The sequence below is a fragment of the Pelophylax lessonae genome, assembly GCF_965119305.1.
Source record: "Pelophylax lessonae genome assembly, chromosome: 1".
In the NCBI taxonomy this organism is placed as follows: domain Eukaryota; kingdom Metazoa; phylum Chordata; class Amphibia; order Anura; family Ranidae; genus Pelophylax; species Pelophylax lessonae.
Window position 1 is genome coordinate 613,772,469 of NC_138768.1, and position 14,684 is coordinate 613,787,152.

Here is a 14,684-nt window from a genome sequence, read left to right on the forward strand (position 1 = left end):
GAGATTGTGTTCACTGTACCCCACAAAGATTGAGTTCACTGCACCCCACAATGATTGTGTTCACTGCACCCCACAAAGATTGTGTTCACTGCACCTCACAAAGATTGTGTTCACTGTACCCCCCAAAGATTGTGTTCACTGCACCCCACAAAGATTCTGTTCACTGTACCCCACAAAGATTGTGTTCACTGCACCCCAAAAAGATTGTGTTCACTGCACCCCAAAAAGGATGTTGTTCACTGCACCCCAAAAAGGATGTTGTTCACTCCACCCCAAAAAGATTGTGTTCACTGCACCCCACAAAGATTGTGTTCACTGCACCCCAAAAAGATTGTGTTCACTGCACCCCAAAAATGATTTTGTTCACTGCACCCCAAAAAGGATTTTGTTCACTGCACCCCAAAAAGGATGTTGTTCACTCCACCCCAAAAAGATTGTGTTCACTGCACCCCAAAAAGATTGTGTTCACTGCACCCCACAAAGGATTTTGTTCACTGCACCCCAAAAAGATTGTGTTCACTGCACCCCAAAAAGGATGTTGTTCACTGCACCCCAAAAAGGATTTTGTTCACTGCACCCCAAAAAGATTGTGTTCACTGCACCCCACAAAGGATTTTGTTCACTGCACCCCACAAAAATTGTGTTCACTGCACACCAAAAAGGATTGTGTTCACTGCACCCCAAAAAGATTTTGTTCACTGCACCCCAAAAAGATTGTGTTCACTGCAGCCCAAAAAGATTGTGTTCACTGCAGCCCAAAAAGATTGTGTTCACTGCAGCCCAAAAAGATTGTGTTCACTGCAGCCCAAAAAGATTGTGTTCACTGCAGCTCACACACAGAAAAATGGATGTGGATCACTGACACCTGCCTATCTCCAATCCCACACCACACAGCAATATCGATTGTAGTTTGTAGAACACAGTTTCCCTAAAATTCAGCAGACTCTGTCCCTAACAGGATTGAGAAGAGATCGTAGATCAGGATTGAGTGCAGACCCCACCCCCCACACAGCAATATCGATTGTAGTTTGTAGAAGACACTGACCCTATATAATTCAGCAGACTCTATCCCTAAAATGCCTACAACTCGCCCTGCCTAAACACTCCGACCTGTCCCTCAATTCTATCCGGACACAAATGGTTTTTTCCTGCCTATCTTTCCCTAATCAGCAGCCAGCACGTTGATGTGTGCTCTGTCCCTGAATCTAAGCAGCATAATGACGCCGCTGCGGCTGCCTCGAACTTATAAAGACTTGGTCACATGCTTCAGACGGCCAATCACAGCTACTGAGACATTTGCAGGCATGGCTGGGATGGCTTAAGGCACACCAGTTAAACGATTGTTGATTGGCTGTTGAAAGCCCGCCATGAAAAGAGCGCCAAAGCATGCAAAACCCGGAAATAAAACGACCGAACACGGATTTTTACCCGAACATACAGTAAAGTGTCCGTGTCCGTGTTCGGGTACAAAAAATCCAATTATTTGGTACGAACACGAATAATACAGTCCGTGTTCGCTCAACACTAATGACTAGTATTAAATTTTTACATATGCTGACAAAAATTAGATATGCTTTAAGATGTAACATCTATAACAGGGATATGCAAACTGTGGCCCTCCAGCTGTTGCAAAACGACAACTCCCACCGTGCCTCTGCCTCTGGGTGTCATGCTTGTGGCTGTCAGAGTCTTGCTATGCCTCATGGGACTTGTAGTTCTTCAACATCTGGAGGGCCACAGTTTGCATATCCCTGCTCTATAAGATACTGGTTTCCCCACTGCCAGAAAATCTGAATTGGAACTTTGCAATCAGTCTGACTTTGTTGTGTTTTTTCATGTTAATAATTTAGCATGTCAATAGATGTCAGTCAAAGGTTTAGAGCAGAATTTCAAGCAAAGAAGTAAATGCACAGGTATAATAAATGTTAGGATGTTTTTAACCTACCAAGGGACTTGTATTGCTGTCCATCCATTACTGGAATTTACCCAGCCTTGAGGCAGCAAAGCCAGTTACGTAACTTGACTTTTCTCTGATCCAGTTAAAAAACCCAATTAGGACCCTGTCTCAAATCTCCAATCTCAAATGTTTCTAAGTAACAGGGATACTGTTGAATCGTGTCACTAAATGATCAAACACCTGTAAAACATATTGTTTTTCTTTGGTCTGATCGTTTATATGTGGAATAGATTGTGCAACAGACTAAGTCACTGCAAAAATAATATCTTTTGTCAGTGTAGCAAAATATATCTGCAATAATTGTTTATTGTTCTATTCTATTTTATTGTTCTATTTACATTCTGACTAAATTGTTGGAATGGTACAAAAATATTTTATTTAACAACCTGAAGTCATGTTAAACCCCCTTCCTACCCGGGCCATTTTTCAGTTTACAGCACTGTCACACTATGTCATGCAAGGATCTACCCACGTGAATTGTATGTTCATTTTATTTTTTTTTTTTAACAGGTAGAGTTTTCTTTTGGTGATATTTTTTTTTCAAATAAATAACCATTCTTCGTAAATTTAGGCCATAAAATGTATTCTGCGAAATTTCCTTTGTGGAAAAAAAAGAAAAAACAAATAGGTGTATGTCATATATTATTATCTTATTATTTATATACATATATATTAGAACAGTACAAATACCCCCAAAATTACCCTTTTAGAAAGTAGACAGACAAGGGATTTAGTAAGAACTAGGGGGAGTATTTTGAAGTTGTCTTTTTTGTCACATATTTATTGAAAATAGGGAAATTAAATAAAGTTTTTCCTTTACAAAGTTGTCATTTTACCATGTTATTTCTTACATACAGCATATTTTAAATTATACCAAAAGACATTTTGCTACTCATCCTCAGTATGGGGATACCACATATGTGACATTTCTTAAAGCCTAGATGTATAGAGGGAGCCAAAATCCAAGGAGCACCCTCATAAACTATGCATTTATTTCTGGACTACTTATTATATTTATTGAGTCTCTGAAGTGTCATGGTCCTTTAAAAATGTTATTTTTTGTCAAAGGTTTTTGGAAAATGTAGAAAGGATGATGTATTTTTTTATGCAAGGTTGGCAATTAATAAGATATTTCTAACACACAGCATAGACATTCTTAGAATTACACCCGAAAACACATTCTGTTACTCTTCCTGAGTATGGGGATACCAAACATGTAAGATTTTTCCACAGCCTAGGCACATAGAGAGACCCAAAATGCAAGGAGCCCCTTTAGGTGTTCTAGGGGCAAAATTTGTATCTAATTTCCTGACTACCTATCACATTTTTGGAGGTCCCTGAGCATCAGGACAATGGTAACACCCATAAAATGATTACAAAACAGTGTACTGTAATGCTTGGCTCTGTATGAGTGGTCAGGGAATATAGCTTAGTGTAGCATCACCTATAGCAGTCTCCAGTCTTTTAAGCCAAGCTAGTCTAGCCTACTGGTACATGGCTACCCCTAGGAATGCCATGTTCACTGGCCAGGAAGTACAAGATGCTGAAGAATGGAAGAACAACAGAACTCCTTTGGTTTTAGGAGTGCAGTTGTCCAGAGGGGATGGTTGGGACTGGTGTCTACTCAGATAAGTTCAGGTAAACAGGCAGGGACACTGTTACTGGCTGCACTGGTCTGGTGTCATTGTTGTGCTGTGCCAGTGATCAGAGATAATGGCTGGCTGCACTGACATACAGTGATATCTGAGCAGCCATCCATTGTACATAATCAACACCATAGCAGTACAATGTCACTATAGTATACATGTAGAGCACATAGTGCTCAAAAAATGTTTGGGACTTTGTATGGGATGTGGCCACTGGGCACATGGTGTTATAACTGATATTGCATATACCTGGGCTGGTAAGCACAAAACAAGTATAGAATCAATTGACATCATGTGTTTTAATATTGTATAAATGGCAGTTGACAATATATATAAAAATACAATACAATGAAGGTAACAGGGGTATGTATATATAAGGTTTGGTAAAAAATACGACAACATGAATCAACATTCAAAATGATACTATGTGCTCTACATGTATAGGTAGACATAGGGATGGAGACCCAAGGCAGGAGTCTCACTCAAAGTCCCACCATTCCTCCAATACCTTTCCTTTGTCCCTTCCCCTTTTTCCCTTCCCTCCCCCCTCCCTTCTTCCCTTCCCCTTTTTCCCTCTCCCCATGTTTTCCTCCCTTTTCCCTTTAACAACAATGTCACTATAGTGTAACTGCACTTGCTCTGGGGACTGACAGTATGTAAAAAAATAAAATAAAAAAAATAGTGTTTACACACTGCCACCAGAGAAATGCAGAGTTGATATATTGATATGGTACTACTGTAGCTAGTGATCAGAGACACTGGGGTTGATTTATGGAAGAGCAGTTGCTCCAGAGCTTAGCAAATGAGCAGAAGCTCTGCTGACTTCCATCATCCAATCATGTGCAAACAAAAATGCAGTTTTTTTTATCTTTCTTTTATTCTTTGCAAAGTGAAGCTTTACCTCATTTACTAAGCTCTGGAGCAATTGCACCTTCAGAGTGCAACTCCACTTTGAAAAGTCTATTTGCTTTTAGTAAATCAACCCCACTGACTGCTACACTGGTATAGATTGTCATCAGCGCAGCCAGCTAATGTCTCTGATCACTAGCCACATAAGTACAATGTCACCATAGGGACACTGCACTGATATTGTTTTATTTTCACAATCTGAATACTTACTTCAATGTCGATCACTGTAGTAAGCATTGTGTTTCCTCTCACAGCAATGAAACGGTTCAAAGGCTGTATGAAACAGTGTGATCACTGTAATTGGTCACAGTTATCACATGGTACAGGGCTAGGTTCATTGGATCTGTACATGATCCACTGTCTGAAGGACACAGCAATCACAGTGCATGCACAGCTGTTGCTGGGCGGGACATGGTTCAAATAAACTCAGCATTTTGGATTGTGTATGTATCAAAAGAAAAAGTGTCAGCTTTTTCATGGAGGCCACACTTTGCTTAGAATTACTTTTGGAGAAATAAAAGGCTACTCACCTATACAATAGCAAGCCCGTATTGGATGGCCGTAGGAAAGAGAGGGAACATTCAAAACCGCATAGAAAGGCATGCAGAGAATCATGAGGAGCTTGTCAAGTGTCACCAAAACATAAAAACTGAACGTTCTTTGACACAAGACACGGGGGGCCGGATTTAAAGAAACTGCAGCTTCAAACATCTATGACGTGTTTCAGTTTCGCCGCGTTCAAATCAATTAACTGGCGCTGCGGCGAATTGGCTAGTGAAACAGCAATAATGAATTCCGCCGTCAGCGGGATTCACTTACGATCGCGGCTTCGCCAATTCGCAAACTTATGTCTTCGTGCTTAGAGCAGTTTCACATAGCGATGTGGGGTAGTGGATTAGTGCACACATCACACGTCTGTAATTCATCTCCCTCTGCTGTAGGTTTGAGGCTTACCATCTCCACCTACTTTTTTTATTTTCTTTTTTTGTTTATATTGCTAAAATGTAACGGATTACATCATATATATTGCTAAATAATGTTACACTCAGAAGCGCTTGCAAGCTTACACCATTTTAAGTGTTTTTTTGATCTTGTCTGTGTGTCAAATCGATCTTATGATTGAAAGTACCAAAGGCAAGTGACCAAACCCCTACCCTACTTCAGGGCAAGATGAAACCTCACAATTTTACCATGGTCTTCTTCCCACATTCCATACAATGTTTAGTTCTTTAGCTATATGTGCTTTTTAGCCTTAACACACTCCTTTTTTTCCACCATACAGCTTTATTCTGCACAATAGCTAAGTGCTTTGCAACTTCACTGCAGTTAACAACGTCATGGGTTCAAATCACATCACTACACTTGGGATCTCTTTTCACTCTCATTTTTTTTAACAGTTTTTTTTAACTATCTTGAATTTGGGGGGGGGGGGGTGTCCTACCCAAATTTCAAGCACATCAATGGAAACAACACAATTTTGATTTTATGAGTGTGGTCCTAGTTTTATCGAGATGCAATTCTTTACATATTTACCATGGTTCTTACAATTTCTTGACCAATAAACATAGGTGTCTGATATTGGACTCTCTCCATATTTCAACAACACAGACCCTCATAGTCCAACACTACATTTGCCTCACACCTCAACACAACACTGTCACATCCCTACTCTACATTACAACCCCTCACATCACCAGTACAAGCAGCATGCAAAGTGCAAAACTCCGGCCTTGGCAGCTTAATGGGCCATACACTAACAATTTGTCTAGACTTTTTCCTGTAGACTTAACCAAACCATATAATATAAGCTCAAACCTCAACACTTTCAATTTGGATGCAATCAGGCAGGCCCTTGCACTACATAGAAAATGTCAATCTGAAGGATAAAGTCTTCTCTAAATCTTACAGTGTGGATGGCCCTTTTGTCTGTAGGCACCCACACAAAACAAAAAAAACACATGTTCAATTCTAAAGTCTTTATTTATTTGAGAATGACAGCAGAAGGAGGGATGCAGCAAAATAATATTGTCACTCTCCAGTCCGTGTGCCTTTACAGCGCCAGACCACGATCTTTGCTCCATGGCTACGGGATTCTGATGTCTTCCACAACTTCAGGCAGAGTTCAGAATCCATTCTGCACCTCTACCAGCTCATAGGGGACAGGCATGGCAAGGTTGCTGGTCAGCTTCCAAGCCACTTTCGAAGTTCCAGGGTGTTCATGTTGGTCATTGGCCATGTGCCTTACCAAATATCCACTGACCACAAAAGAAGATGAGTGGAGTCCATCAAGGTGGGTTTCTACCACCTACACCCGCAAGCAGTACCACTCCTGGAAAAATAAAACAAAGGATAAGACATTTCATTATGAAAATCACATCTTAATGCCTGTTTGCTTCATTCTGAACTTCATTTAATTTCGACATCACGAGTGAAATAACACATTTTATGCCAACTTACACAAACCAGAAATCATTAATGTAAACATTTGAATACACACCTGTGACGCCAGACAGCCCATCACCACAGGCTTCCCATGGTACGTGCCATGATTCCAAGATGTTGATGTTCTGGAAAATTACAACACCATAAGATACCAAGCAGCCGTTCATGTTATCAATAACTACACAGGTGGCATAGACACAAATAAACACCTGCCAGCTCTTCTCAGCCCTTTACACTATTCACAATACCAACATGTTTATGGTTAGAGGTGCATGTTTTTGCTCAAGTAACACAATTTTACCAATGTTGACTACACTTTATCTACAATGGCAAGTGTCATTGGCAGATGATAATGACCCTCTGTCTCCCTGTGAGTGGCACCTCTGCTAACTAGCTAATTAATACACATGCCCTATCTTGACCGGTTACAGTACTTACATGTAAAGTGGCTAGCAACCAGGGTATTCCGGGTGGCCATACCGGCAGCGGTGCTCCGCCGCCTGGGGGCCGCCGGGTGATGGACCTCTGGCTCCCTCTCCTCTGTCAGCTCCCAAGATTCATCCCAGGCAACGCACATGTTGTGCAACACGCAGCACGCCAGGATGATCTTGGAAGCCTTTGTAGGAGAGTACAGGAGTTCACCCCCAGGCCGGGCCAAGCAGAGAAACCGGGATTTGAGAAGACCTATGGTCAACTCAATGATACTCCGGCTTCTCCGCAAGGCCCTGTTGTAATTCCTCTCTGCTGGGCCCTGGGGGTACCTGATTGGAGCCATCAGCCACGTCAGCTGCGGGTAACCAGCATCCCCTGAAAAATAAGAAAAATATACATTAGTTCTTCCTATCATGTGACTTTAGATGACTCCTCAAAATGGGAGACAATTAGGCATTTTACTAAACAACCTGCTCGTCTGTTTGCAAAAACTCATATGAAACATCTCAACTCTGTCTAACTGCCTAAATCACTAATACAAATGGGAAAAAGGACACACAAAGTGGTGGGTTTCTCTTGCAAGTTCCAACTTGGCCCCTATTTTGTTCCTATTACATTAGCCTAGGTCTTACTTCTGGAATATATCTGCAACTAGAGTGAGGAAACCAATATTGACTCACTTATGCAAAGTACTTTGGGGATATGGCAATACCATTGGAATCATTTGTAGGTTTTCTTTGGGTGGCTAGAGGACACCATTTACACATTGGTTAACCACCTTCATTGGACTCAAAGACAACTTTGCAAATCTTTCTTTTGTGAGCTGCTAAGCTGCTGATCTGGTTGTGTGTGAACAGCCTGACAACTCCTAACACATCCATTTTAGGTAGGCTTTGCTTAAATCAGGGTGTACACCGATGTAGCTTATTCCTATGTCTATGTAATCTTACAGTTTATGTTGTTAAGACAAAATACTTTACCAATAAGCCACCCTTCGGGCATTTGTCCACTTTCAAACACCTCGTACAGAGTACTGGTTCTTAACATACTGGAATCATGGCACGACCCTGGGTGACCAGTGTTGACACTCATGATGCGCTGTTTGGCGTCACACACTAATTGGACGTTCACAGAGTGGTACTGCTTGCGGTTCCGGTACTCACTTTCGTGGCTCCTTGGTGGCCTAATGGCTATGTGGGTGCCATCGATTGCCCCTAGGATTTGCGGCATGTGTGCCCGCAGGTAGAAACCCAACTTGACTTCATTCCACTCATTTTCATTCTGTGGCCAGTGGATAAAATTGGGCACTATATCCACTATGGCATTAATGACCAACATGAACACCCTTGAAACTGTGGGCTGGCTAATGCCCATGATACTTCCCGAAGTGGCTTGGAAGCTGCCACGCCCTAAAATATACAAAGTGGCCAGCAATCTGGCCATGCCGGGCACCGCATGGCCGCGCTGTGTGTCCGGGTCAATTTTGTCTGCTATGAGCTGGTAGAGGTGTAGAATAGTTCCTCGCTCGAGCCGGAACTTCCTCCTGACATCAGAATCCCGCAGCTTGTCCAAATAGATCCTTGGAGCAAAAATGCGTGGCTGGCGAGGTAAGGGCACACGGACTGGAGGTGCTGCTGCTGGAGGTGCTGCTGCTGCTGCTGCAGCTTCCCCACCTTCTGCTGCAGCTTCCCCACCTTCTGCTGCCTCCTGTGCTAGGGCCTCCTCAAACAAGGCACCGATAAATGCCAGCATTGCACCATCTAATGCGTCTGGGATATCGTCCTCCATTTTGAACGCGCAAATTCGCGAATGCGCAGATATATATAGAAACGGCCGCTAATTATCACACCTGTGAGCCAGCTATAAAAGGAGCACATGGCCAATATGGCTGCTGGATGTTATAGATCGATGTTTCTTATGTGCTAGCAAGACCCTGTGACCCACAACCTACATTATCTGGAGGTAAGACAATTGTATCTCTCTCTCCCAAAAAAAAGGAAGGAGAGAATTTGTACTTATCTTGGGTGTGCTTAAGTTGTCTATGGTGAATCCCCTCCAACCCACAATAGCTTGGGAACCCCTCAAGTGTCTTTTAATCATTGGCAGTTGGCCCCATGTGCATGTGGTTTGGACATGTGTTTTCTCATGTTTGTTAAAGGTGTGCAGTCTAGATTTGGCATCTAAACCTGCCCCCTTACCTTCCCAGCTTCCAAAGACACCATTTTTGCTTTCCTGATAACTGTAATTTATTATGTGCACGTATGTAGGTCATGCGATTTCTCATGTATGTTTAATGTTTGCAGCCTCCTTTTGCCTATAAAGGATTACACCACCCCCCCTCCACCAAGTCTGTTTGTGCCATTAGGTAAGTGTTTGGAGGGCCTTGTGTGATTTGTACCCATATGCGTTTTCTTATGTGTATTTTTTCCATTTCTTTGCAGCCTCTTCTGCTCTTTGCCACCACCACCACCACCACCGTGTTTGTGCCATTAGGTAAGTGTTTGGAGGGCCTCGTGTGATTTGTACCCATATGCGTTTTCTTATGTGTTTTTTTTTTCCATTTCTTTGCAGCCTCTTCTGCTTTTTTTGCCACCACCACCACCACCACCGTGTTTGTGCCATTAGGTAAGTGTTTGGAGGGCCTCGTGTGATTTGTACCCATATGCATTTTCTTATGTGTTTTTTTTTTCCATTTCTTTGCAGCCTCTTCTGCTTTTTTTGCCACCACCACCACCACCACCACCGTGTTTGTGCCATTAGGTAAGTGTTTGGAGGGCCTCGTGTGATTTGTACCCATATGCGTTTTCTTATGTGTTTTTTTTCTTCCATTTCTTTGCAACCTCTTCTGCTTTTTTTGCCACCACCACCACCACCGTGTTTGTGCCATTAGGTAAGTGTTTGGAGGGCCTCGTGTGATTTGTACCCATATGCGTTTTCTTATGTGTTTTTTTTTTCCATTTCTTTGCAGCCTCTTCTGCTTTTTTTGCCACCACCACCACCACCACCGTGTTTGTGCCATTAGGTAAGTGTTTGGAGGGCCTCGTGTGATTTGTACCCATATGCGTTTTCTTATGTGTTTTTTTTTCCATTTCTTTGCAGCCTCTTCTGCTTTTTTTGCCACCACCACCACCACCACCGTGTTTGTGCCATTAGGTAAGTGTTTGGAGGGCCTCGTGTGATTTGTACCCATATGCGTTTTCTTATGTGTTTTTTTTTTTCCATTTCTTTGCAACCTCTTCTGCTTTTTTTGCCACCACCACCACCACCGTGTTTGTGCCATTAGGTAAGTGTTTGGAGGGCCTCGTGTGATTTGTACCCATATGCGTTTTCTTATGTGTTTTTTTTTTCCATTTCTTTGCAGCCTCTTCTGCTTTTTTTGCCACCACCACCACCACCACCGTGTTTGTGCCATTAGGTAAGTGTTTGGAGGGCCTCGTGTGATTTGTACCCATATGCGTTTTCTTATGTGTTTTTTTTTTTCCATTTCTTTGCAACCTCTTCTGCTTTTTTTGCCACCACCACCACCACCGTGTTTGTGCCATTAGGTAAGTGTTTGGAGGGCCTCGTGTGATTTGTACCCATATGCGTTTTCTTATGTGTTTTTTTTTTCCATTTCTTTGCAGCCTCTTCTGCTTTTTTTGCCACCACCACCACCACCACCGTGTTTGTGCCATTAGGTAAGTGTTTGGAGGGCCTCGTGTGATTTGTACCCATATGCGTTTTCTTATGTGTTTTTTTTTTCCATTTCTTTGCAGCCTCTTCTGCTTTTTTTGCCACCACCACCACCACCACCGTGTTTGTGCCATTAGGTAAGTGTTTGGAGGGCCTCGTGTGATTTGTACCCATATGCGTTTTCTTATGTGTTTTTTTTTTCCATTTCTTTGCAGCCTCTTCTGCTCTTTGCCCACTACTACCACCACCACCACCACCACCACCACCACCAAGTCTGTTTGTGCCATTAGGTAAGTGTGTTCTGTAACTGTTCACTAATTATACAGTATATGAAGAGCAATCTGCAAATCCTGTTTTTTCTGTTTTCTCTTTTGTCATTTCAGATTTAGGAGTTTGGGGCTCTTTGCTGCTGCTGGACAGCCAGATTCTCTGCCCACCTCGTGCTCCCATGGCCCCACCCACTGGAAGGATGAGAAGGGGCAGGGTGGCCAGGGTGGCCAGGGTGGCCAGGGGGGGCAGGGGGGGCAGGGTGGGCAGATCGTCTGGCTCTGGTGTGAGGGAGGCTCCAGCTGTATCCATGAGGGAGTCCACCATCCCCATCCCGGAGGAGGAAGCCGGGGGAGGTGGTAACACACCAAGTGGACAAGCTGGCTCTTCTGACAGTAGTCCTGGAGCGGGTCCGTCCACCAGAGTCAGCTTGTCCACATTATCCCGGCTTCCCCGTTTCACCCACAATCAGTGCTGTGCCCTGGTCCACGCCTATATGGCCAGATATCAGGCGATACATGGGACCAGGGCCGCGTCTTACTCAGTAACAGAGAAGAACAGATTGTGGGATGAAATCCGGGATGCTGTAAATGCACTGGGTGAAGTACCTCGCCACCGTGACAGTGTGCGGAAGAAGGTCAACGACATCTGTGGGTCCGTTCGGAAGAAGCTAATTGCATGGGCTGCGGAGGGTCTTTATGACCGACAAGGTCGGCTGGATGAACGTGCACAAAGTTCTCTCTGGGATTATCAATTACCTTTCTTGAACATCATAGGACCTGATACCATCTTTACCAGAGAGGACTTAGATTCGGATGCTTTGCACCGAGGTAGGATATTATCTTGGATGTCAATTGTGTGAGTTGTTTGGAAAAGATTAACTACTATCCTATGTGTGACATTAATAGAATGTGATACTTGCCCTTCCAATTGTCCTTTTTTTGTTTTCCCCAACCTGCAATTTGTTCATCTGTAGCACGGATCTCAGCCCCTCCACAGCCCATGCAGCTTGGCGAACCAGACGGACTCACAGGTGTTGACATCAGTGCTGACCCTCCTCCTGGTAGGTCCAATATCATACTGTGCCAAACAATGTAGATGTTTTTTTTTTTCCAAGATAGCTCATATTGCTATGTCCTTTACAAAAGATCCGCAGCAGGGAACACACCCAGTGCAGCTAGGCCTGGAGGAAGGTGTTGGTATGTCTAGCCAAATAATGTTTTTTGGAATCTTATTAACCCCATTAACACACATGTTTTTTCTTATGAAAGAGTGTTGCCTTTTAGATGTTTACCCTGCAAAACACAGTTGACAGCATTAATGGGTGCCGTCATTAGTAGGCAGACCAAGCCTTCTTAACCTTTGGGAGGGTTTAGCAAGTGTCCTATGAGCCCAGGAAAGCACTTTTGAATGTTTGGCCTCAATGCTTCATTCATGAAGCTAGGAGGGCAATCTGGCCATAATCATTACTGACTAAGGTTATGTACTAAACATGTTTTTTTTTTTTGTTTTTAAAAGAACATCAGGCCCCTCTTGACGTTGCAGCTGGAGTTGGATCAGGAGCTGGCGACGATTCTGCATCCAGTGCTGTGGTATGTGATATAAGGGAACAAGGTGCACATGTAACATTTCAATGGTAGCATTGATTTTGGACTAGATGTGGCTTACATTGTGTGTGTTAAATTAGTGCTATGACATTCTGACGATGCACCAGCACAACAAGAGTTCTATCTTGAACATCAGGGAATTATGTTATAATTTGGTGTGCCACTAATGTTCCAAAAACATCCAGGATCTTTAAAGTCCGGCCCGTCTTTGATTTTCCAGGTCCAAATTCATGGGTATCGTTTGGTTGGGTTGTCCTCTAGCCAATTGATGGCAAGATTTTAGACAACATACGTAGATGTATAAAGTCATTGGTGTAGTAACAGATTTACCAAAAGCATAAACAACCTACCACACCAGGGTTAATTGGGAACACCTTCATGTTGAATCTTTTTTGCCTTTGTCATATTAGTCCTACCAATATAATATGTACCCATTATCAGAAGTGTTGCTAGCTTGGATAATCTTACAATGAACAAGTACTCATTAGAAGCACATCAAACTTTTCAACGTTCTGCTTGGGGTGTTAAGTTGTCAAACTAATCTGAAATATTTAGTCATGATGTTTGATAATGATTTGGTCTATTTCTTCTGCTTTCAGGTAGCCTTAGATGCAGAGGGATTGTCACCTACCCAACTTCGTCCATCTATGCTGGATGTAGCCGAGAGGCTGCTTGATGAGTATCAGGTCCAAAATGAGTTAAGGAGGCGTACTCAGCAATCTACTGAGGCAGTACGTCTGCTCGGGCTCATACAGGAATCTGTAGCAACAATGGTACAGGTTCACCAGGATATGTTACAGGTTCAACAGGATATGCGTAACAGCTTGGTAAGTTTAGCAGACCAGCATCAACGGGATCGGCAAAGTGTTGACACTCAGGTGCTGGCCACACGCCAATGCCTGTTTGGATCTGAAGATGCCCCATTGGCAGAGCCCTCCCAAACATCTCACTCACCTGCCACTGCAGGTTGTGGTAGTGGGAGGGTAATGCCAGTGTTGGCCACTTGTCAGGCAGCTGGGGATGGGACAATTCCTCCTGTAGCCACTCCTAGCACTTCACACTCCGTTCGGACTCCCACACCCCTCAATGAGCAATCCTCCTGCACAACCTCAATGCGCACTGGTTCCACAGTACCCCTTCCACCTGACTACATTCCCTCCACACCTTTATCACTTCACTCCTCCCCAGGCCGTTCTTCTTTTTTGTCACCAATGCGACATGTCGTTTGCCCCCGCACCGTGGACCACAACAACCAATCAACCACCACTCCCCACACATCTTCACAACCCTTGCACCACCAGCAGCATCAAATAGCCTCGGAGCAGCAACTATCCCATCTCATGTTAATGGCACACGTTGCCCAAATTCTTAGGCTGACCCCAGAGCAGATGAGACTATTGGCACAACATCTTCTGTCTGGGACATTTCCAAGGTTCAACACCCTGCATCATCAGCAGCCTCAGACACAAGATATGATCCTAATGGGCCACTTGACCACAACTCTACAGCTAACCCCAGACCAGATGGAACTATTGGCCCACCATTTGATGGCAGGAACCTTAACAGTGCTCACCACACTGCTTCAGGCACCACCACCAACTTAATTTTTTGTTTTTTTGTTTAATTTGGTTTAGTTTTGTTAATGATTGTTACATTGGCCAATTTGTTGGGCCATTTTTTTGTTTAATTTGAGGGTGGCACAATATGATTTATTATAGTGCTTTTTTTGGGGATGAAATAAAATTTTATGCA